We start from the raw sequence: 8036 nt of genomic DNA on the forward strand, positions 1-8036 counted from the left end.
TATTTCTGTGATTCTGTCTCAGCCCAGGTGGTGCCAGCCAGTTAAAGGTCTCACTAAGAAAAATGAAGTTTGAAAGGATCTTGGACCCTTCAAGTTTATGAAACGAGGAGGAAAACAGGCAGAGATCAAAAGTTTTAGAACCTTGTAATTTTGCAGCCCATACCCTCACCACTGTGTCCTGCTGGGCCCTCAAACCTAACACAGGGGTCATTTATTATCTGCTGCACAGACTAGTGAGGACCCTTGCAGGACACTTTGAGCTTTCCTGGACTGCAGGTTAAAATTTCCTCCCTAATCTGCAAAAGAAATCTCTCAGAGTGTTTTTCATTGGATTTTTTTCTATTTTCAGAGAGCAGAGGGAAGTTCCACAATTTCCGAAAGGTCATATTTTCCCCTTTCAGCTATGAAAGCAGCTCTTTCAGCTGTATACATGTGCAAAAATTCAGAAAGTGTGTGTTGGTACAAGTATTACCCACAAAGACTTGTTAGATTAAAACATAGATAAGCATCATCGGAATTGTAACTACATTTTGCTTGATTCACTTTATTTATGAGTGAATGATACGTGAAGACGTTCTCCAAGATGCCTTTAAAACACCCAAGCACGGTCCTGTAAACTTCTAACCCATTTCTATTGTTAACCTTCGCTGAGTTTTGCTATACCACAAAAAAAAACCAAAAAAACCCAAACAAACAAAAACAAAAACCCACCAAAAAATCCCCACCAACAAAAACCAAACAAAAACCAAGAAAGTGGAAAAGACAGGAAATGAGCCCAAACAACCAGGTCTCAAAATGAGCAAAATTCAACTTAGGCTTGTTGGCAAGCATCCTATTGAACTTGGTCCCAAAGCTGCAGAGCATTGTTGTGGTAGGGTGGTACCTTGTTATTGTTATTTGCCTGTAGATGCTCATCCAATTTACGAGAAATCACAACTGAAAAATTGAAATGCACAAGCCACAGCCCTGAGATGTTTGGCTTGGAAAAGCAAGTGTGACACAGGATGGAATGGGGACTCATGAGGCTACAGCTCAGTGATAAATTATATACAAATTATAAATGCATTATACCCTCAAAACACTGGAGGAAAGATCAAAGAGAAGGTCCTGTGCCCCCACTGTCCATGGCATTCTCTACCCACACTGAGCTGCAGATTGTGCCATGATTGGTGGCCAAGTCCCTTCGTATCACTGCTGGTTTCTTCTTTGCACAGCAGTAAAAAAAAAAGGAGTTGGGTTCAGGAGTTGGCTTTGTCCTGCTCAGTCACTCCCAGGGTGGGCAACAACCATCAGGAGCTCTCCTGCCACACTGATCAACAGGAACCTGTCTTAGCAGAGCTGGGAGCTCACTGCAGGGGTTTTGCACTGCCAGGCCTGTCATTTCCCCATCTGGGAGCCTGGAATCCACTGCCCACTGGGAGCCTGGAATCCACTGCCACTGGGAGCCTTTGGAATCCACTGCCACCATGGCACCTCACTGCCTCAGAGGAGCTGCACAGGTGACAGTTGCTTCCAAACACACATTTTGTCTGGCATGAGAACGAGCCAGCCCTCAGCTTCAAGGCTGGCTCCAAATAACATCAGCAGAGAAAAAAATAAATCCCACAGAAATAAATATAATCTTCAAATAAGAGAACAAGGAGCCCTCCAGCCCACTGACATTTGAGTATTCGGACAGCAGCAGCAGAACTGCCATGAAAACTGTCCTCTCATGCCACGGACACTACTTGGAGGTTAATGTTAATAAAGACACAGGGATTTCCTTTAAAATTATTTCAGTGTGGGCAGCTGTGTCAGCTGCAGCACTCAGGTCATTCCTGTGCTTGCAGCCAGCAGCAGACTGGGCTTTTCCCTGGGAGGAGAGGAGACCAGAGCATCACAGAACCACAGAATCCCAGGATGGGTCAGGTGGGAGGGGACCACGGTGGGGCCATCTGGTGCCACCTCCCTGCCCAGGCAGGGCCATCCCCAAGCACAGGGCCCAGGATTGTGTCCAGAGGCTCTGGAACATCCCAGGAGGAGACCCCACAGCCCCTCTGGGCTCTGCCAGGGCTGGCCCTGCCCAGGGCAGCAGTTCTGCCTCCTGGGCAGGGAATTGCTGGGCTCAGCCCTGCCCGGGGCTCCGGGGCCATCGCTGGGGCTGGAGCAGAGCCTGGGGCTGCTCTGAGTGCTGCACACAGGGACAGACTGGGACAGACTGGGACACACTGGGATGGACTGGGATGGACTGGGACAGACAGACAGGGACCGACTGGGACAGACTGGGACAGACAGACTGGGACACCCAGGGCTGAGGCCCCTCTCCTTGGGGCTCTCTCCAGGCTGAGCAGCCCCAGCTCCCTCAGCCTTTCCTGGGCACAGAGATGCTCCAGGCCCTTGCCCAGCTCCAGGAGCTCCTGGCCCTGCTGTGCTGAGGAGCCAGAGCTGAACACAGCACCCAGAGGTGTCCCCAGAGCTGGACACAGCACCCAGAGGTGTCCCCAGGGCTGGACACAGCACCCAGAGGCGTCCCCAGGGCTGGGCACAGCACCCAGAGGCGTCCCCAGGGCTGGGCACAGCATCCAGAGGTGTCCCCAGGGCTGGACACAGCACCCAGAGGTGTCCCCAGAGCTGGACACAGCACCCAGAGGTGTCCCCAGGGCTGGGCACAGGGGCAGGGTCACATCCCAGAAGGGCACAGCAAAAGCAGTGACCCTCCCAGGGCCCCAGAACAGCCGGGGGGGCTGACCCCAGAGGGACACAGGCAGCAGCTGAGATGTCCTTTCCTGGGGCAGACACAGCTGGACACCCACGGTGCAGCCCCAGTGCTGGGGCTGTGTCCCACAGCCCTGCCCAGAGGGACAGGAGCTCTCTGGGACACAGAGCAGCACTCTGCAGAGGGCAGGAATGGCTCCATGTGAGGCTGGGCTGGAGATGGGCACGAGGCAAGAGGCACTCACAAGCTGCCTTTAGATTATGACCCCAAGCAGGTTGAATCAGCACCAGCAGGGAGGAGCTTACTCTTTACCCCTGTCACAAAATCAGTCTGGGGACAGAAGCAGCCACAGGATTGTCACCGAACTGCCTTAATATGTGACATACACTGTGTAGCAGCCATAACCATGGAATCCTAGAATGGTTTGGGCTGGAACTGACCTTAAAGTTCTTTCACTATCCCAGGTTGCTCCAACCTGGCCTTGGACAGTTGCAGGAACGAGGCAGCCAGAGCTGCTCTGGACAGCCTGTGACAGGGCTCCAAATGGTTTTGGGTTGTTTTAAAAGGTAAACCCAAGGTGAATGCTGGGGAAGTGCCTCTTCCAGATGTGCTCTGCTGCACCCCACACCACAGAACAATGGCAGTTTCTGCCACCTGGGCTCCTGTGTCAATGCCAGCCTGAGCCCAGACTGTCCCAGAGCGGCTGCTGGTGGTGTCCCTCTTCCTCCCCTGTCCCTCCTCAAACCCTCAGGACAAAACTCCCTTTTCCCAAATGCCAGGGAAATCTCCCAGCAGCTCCAAAATGCCTCCCCCAGTCCCGCAGCCCAGTGTGGGGTCAGACACTCCTGCACACAGTCCTTGTCTGCAGCAGAGAAACAAACCCACCCACCCTGCCCTTTGCCTAGCAGCAGCAGATCCCTGCTCACTGACAAGTTGCAGTGAACTTGTTTTACATGACCGTAAACCAGGGAATAAAATGTCTCTGCCACCTGTGTTTCCAGAGAGCCATGGGACTTTTTTCTCATTGCTTCTCTCCAGCTGTAAACTCAGCCCTTCTTATCAAATTCAGCTTTTCTTATCAAACTCAGCCTTTCTTATCAAACTCAGCCCTTCTATCCAAACTCAGCCCTTCTTACCACACTCACCCTTTCTAACCAAACTCAGCCCTTCTTACCACACTCATCCTGCTCATGTGAAAGGTGAGGGATTCTCCCCAACAAAACAACCATTTTGAACTTCAAAGTCCAAATCCTGGCTGAGCTGGAGCTGCTAGCCAAACTTCCTACCCCTTTCCCACTAAGTGTAAGGCTAAATAACCCTTCTTCTCAAATTTTTTTCTTTGCAAGCTCACCAAGAAAAGCAAATTATGCAGTAGGAGCCTGTGCAGAACCTTCTGAGCATCATGGAGAGCAGACAGAGCCTCACCTCTCCTCTGAGGATCTGTTCCTTGGCTGTGGGGACATGATGGATTTATGTCACAGAAATTCTGCCTGACCCCTCTCTGTCTACAGGCACCACTCACCTGAACAACTTCAAATCTGCAGGGCAAAAAAATATCAAAGTGACAATCCCCATGGGAAAATCCTATCTTGGATAAAGAAAATGAAGCCTCATTCATGCAAATGGGGAAGTTTTGGACTTTATTGATGTCAGGTAATGTGGGTGCCATAAGTCCCCATATTAAAAACCAAGACACATTGATGCTAACTCAGTTTTATTTTTGTTTTCTCACTTGTCAAGATCCCAACAGCGAGCCAGACTTGAACAAAACATTCAAAGTCTACACAGAGCCACAGTTCTTTGTGAACACTGTGCAAAAACTTCTGTATGGTCCAGGCTGAAAGAGACCCAGAGCAGGAGCATGGCTTAAAATCACATCACCTAAAGGAAGGCCAGAAACCAGGCAGCCCATCACTTATCTGTGTTTTCTGTCCAACTATATTTTTCTTCTTTATTATGTTAGTCAGGTGCTAAACAAATAAAATCAATTCTGAACTTATAAAAAGCAATTGGAAATGTCTAGTCTTTTATAGTGAAATCTCAACTTCAGCAGCCCACAGCACTTGGAGAAAAATCAATCATCATTTCCATCCTGCTACGTGTGCTACTAAAATTAAGAATTGATGTTCGGCTGCAAAGGAAAATTATTTCAAGAGAACCACCTTAGCAACAGTGTTCAGTGTTCATAAACCTCCTGTTTACAGTTCTTCTCATGGCAGACAAACTCCTACATCCCACCATGAAATATAAATAATAACGAGGGATCCTGATTTACATACAGTTTCCATCTTAATGGGCATCAAAATTGCAAGCAGGGCAACAGCACCACTTATGGTAATGGCAAGTAGTAAACATGTCCTCAGCCTAAAGGGGTCATAAACCAGTGTTAAGCACCCCTGTAATTGCAGCCTCTCCCATTTCAAAACTAAAGTTCAGCTGATTTTGCCAGTAGCCTTTCCATAAAGACAGAAAGCCTGGAATGGGGCACCTGAAGCAGCACTTAATTCTGATGCAGCCTAAATATCTCAGCAATGTGCTCTGCCCACATGGAAGCACCACTCCCTTCATCTTTGATTTATTGCAGCCCAGCCTATGTAACTTGTATGATATTATGTGCAGAACACATTCATACCTCCCAGAATAATCCACAATTAAAGCCATCCCTGCCTCCAAGTAATCTCCAGCCCACCAGCTCTATTTATTAATGAGCACACGGGTGATTCCATGCCATGGCAGCTGCTGCTTCTCCAGCAGCAGCAGCAGCAGCCTGGGCTGTGTGACACGCTGAGCACAGTGCTGTCCCCTCCAGTCCCCCTGGCTTCCCACAGACTTTTTTCAGCCCTTCTGTCGTGGGGTCTGTGGTGGCCACAGAGGGGTTGGTAGTCAGCCTGTGGCTCTCAGGAGGTGCCTGGGAGGAGACAGCCCCGTCTGCCCCCCAAATTCACCTGCAGGGTGCTTGGCTGCCTAAAGAAATGGTAAGGAGAGTGATGAGCACTGCACCAAACACAGCTTTTTTAAGTTTTTCCCAACCAGTTTTGATCCAACTGGCTCTGCCAGCCGTTGGTTTCTTGCCCATTAATCCCTGGATTCAGTCCCACTTACACCACCCTCTGTTCACCCCCTTTTTTGGTGTCTGATTAGTGCAATTAGCACCTGTGATGTTGCCTTCCCGAGCCCACCTCCTCCGTGGCAGAGGATTCCCACCTTCCTGGCTCTCCCCGGGACCAGGATGGGGACACTGCTCCTGCCTCTGATACCAGGAGGGGCACAGGCACGGCTCTGGCTCTGTCCAGTCCTGCTTTTCTCACATCTCTTTCAAAAAGATTGCAGTCAACTTTGAGAATTGAGTAACTGACTTTGATAGGGAAATTACTGATCCAGTATACAGCAAACAGCAGTGCTCTAGAACACTGTTAAATCCGAGTCTGGGAAATGAACTTTAATAAAAAGCATTCCAGTAATGTATTGTGACAGCTTTTAGTGAAATCAGCTCCAACAGTTTGATTCTCCCAGGAATACAGCAAGATACTCCTGCAGCCTTGAGCCATGGCATCAGCAAGCAGGCAATTTTATGATACATGGCCCCAGAAACCCAAATTAGAGCTGCAGCAAATGAACAGTATGTTGAAAATTACTCGGTGGCTTTTTGCCTGGCTATCATTGCTGGTATCTGGGTGTGCACTGACACCTAGTGGGATGGCCCCAGGCTGCGAGCAGAGAGGTAAACTGGGTTATTTTCTTAAAGAGTATCAACAGCCAGCCCCTCTTGATACCTTGGGTTTTAAGATTTCTGTTCTGTTTTGGTGTACAGCTTTTGGTTTTATATTAAGTGCTACTAGGATCTTTTCACAAGGTGGTGAAGACAAAACAATCCTGTTCTAGCTGGAGACTCAAGGACAATCTCTTCAAACTTCAGGCCCAAAGCACAAACAATGTGGGAAGAGGAGGACAGGCAAGGAAGGAGGATAAAACTTCATCATTTGAAGCTATTAACTGGGCAGTTCACTCCTATGTGCAAATGGACTAAAACTTTCACAAATGTGAGATCTCGTGACCAAGCCCTCTTTTGCTTCCATCTTGGAGCAATCTGGGCAGAGCCAGGACTGTGGCTCTGGTACTGCCAGGGTGTGGCCTTTGAAGGACTTCAATAAATATTCACTTTATTGGATATTTATTCCATATTTATTGGATTTTTAAAATTGGATATTTATTCCTCTTAACCCTGTCCAGCCTCTGTTCCAGCTCCTCAAGGCATCATTCTTGATGCTAAACCTTCATGTCCATGGTGGTGGCTGGAGCTGAGTGACCTCTGGGGTCTTTCCCAATGCAAATCATTCTATGAGTCTGAAGCTGCTGTGAGATGACAGTGTTGGGTTATTTGTGCCCCTTCCTCTCCCGCAAGCAAAGGGATTTAGTTGTGATTTCAAAATGTTGCACCTCTGCCATCTAAAGGGTTAGTTCATCACTTCTCTTATTTCTGCTCTCCCTGCCTGGGTCACCCCCTCTTCATTTATGGGCATAGGAGGGAAGAACAGCAGGGATTTGGTATGGATTGATCCAAGCCTAGAGGTGCAGGTGGAGGGATGTCACCATTGAGGCAGGATGGGAACAGGACTCCAATTCAGAAGGCTGGATGAAGTGAACTCCAGCTGATTTATTTCAAATGCATCGCTCTTTTACAGAGAGCATCATGCAGACCAATTTCATTGGTCTTAAAGTAAAAACATCTCACCATCATTGGTGCTCTGGGAATGATGCACGGTGGCAGAACAGATCTATAAACAATGGGAACAACAAGAGAGATACAGAATTATTTACATTCCTTTCCAACTCTTTCCCAGGCTCTAGCCTGGTTAGAAACTCTCCTGTCTCTCTGACTGAACTGAGAACACCCATAGAGGGAGAGCTCAGCCAATGGCTGTGATGCTGAAATTCACCACGCTGGTTAAACTGCAGGGTGCCAAAATCAGCATGACCACACTGGGAGCGCAGGCTGAGGAACCTTCCCTGGTGTGAGCCACATCCCACCACAGCATCCCAGAACGGGGTGGGTTGGAAGGGACATTAAAGCGCATCCCATCCCACTCCCTGCCATGGCAGGGACACCTTCCACTGTCCCAAACTGCTCCAAGCCCTGTCCAACCTGGCCTTGGACACTTCCAGGGATGGGGAATCTGGAATCCACAGATCCTCTGGGAGGTTATGGATAGCCCCAGGGGACTCAGTGCCCTCCCAGGGAACCAGGCTGCTTAGCCCAGTGTCTTGGACCCACCTCTGCCTTGAGACAGGAACACAGCACAGCAGAAGCCCAATTCCAGAGCAAGAGGGTGGCACCACTGCA

The sequence above is a fragment of the Lonchura striata genome, chromosome 20, assembly GCF_050655825.1.
Source record: "Lonchura striata isolate lonStrDom1 chromosome 20, ASM5065582v1, whole genome shotgun sequence".
NCBI lineage: Eukaryota > Metazoa > Chordata > Aves > Passeriformes > Estrildidae > Lonchura > Lonchura striata.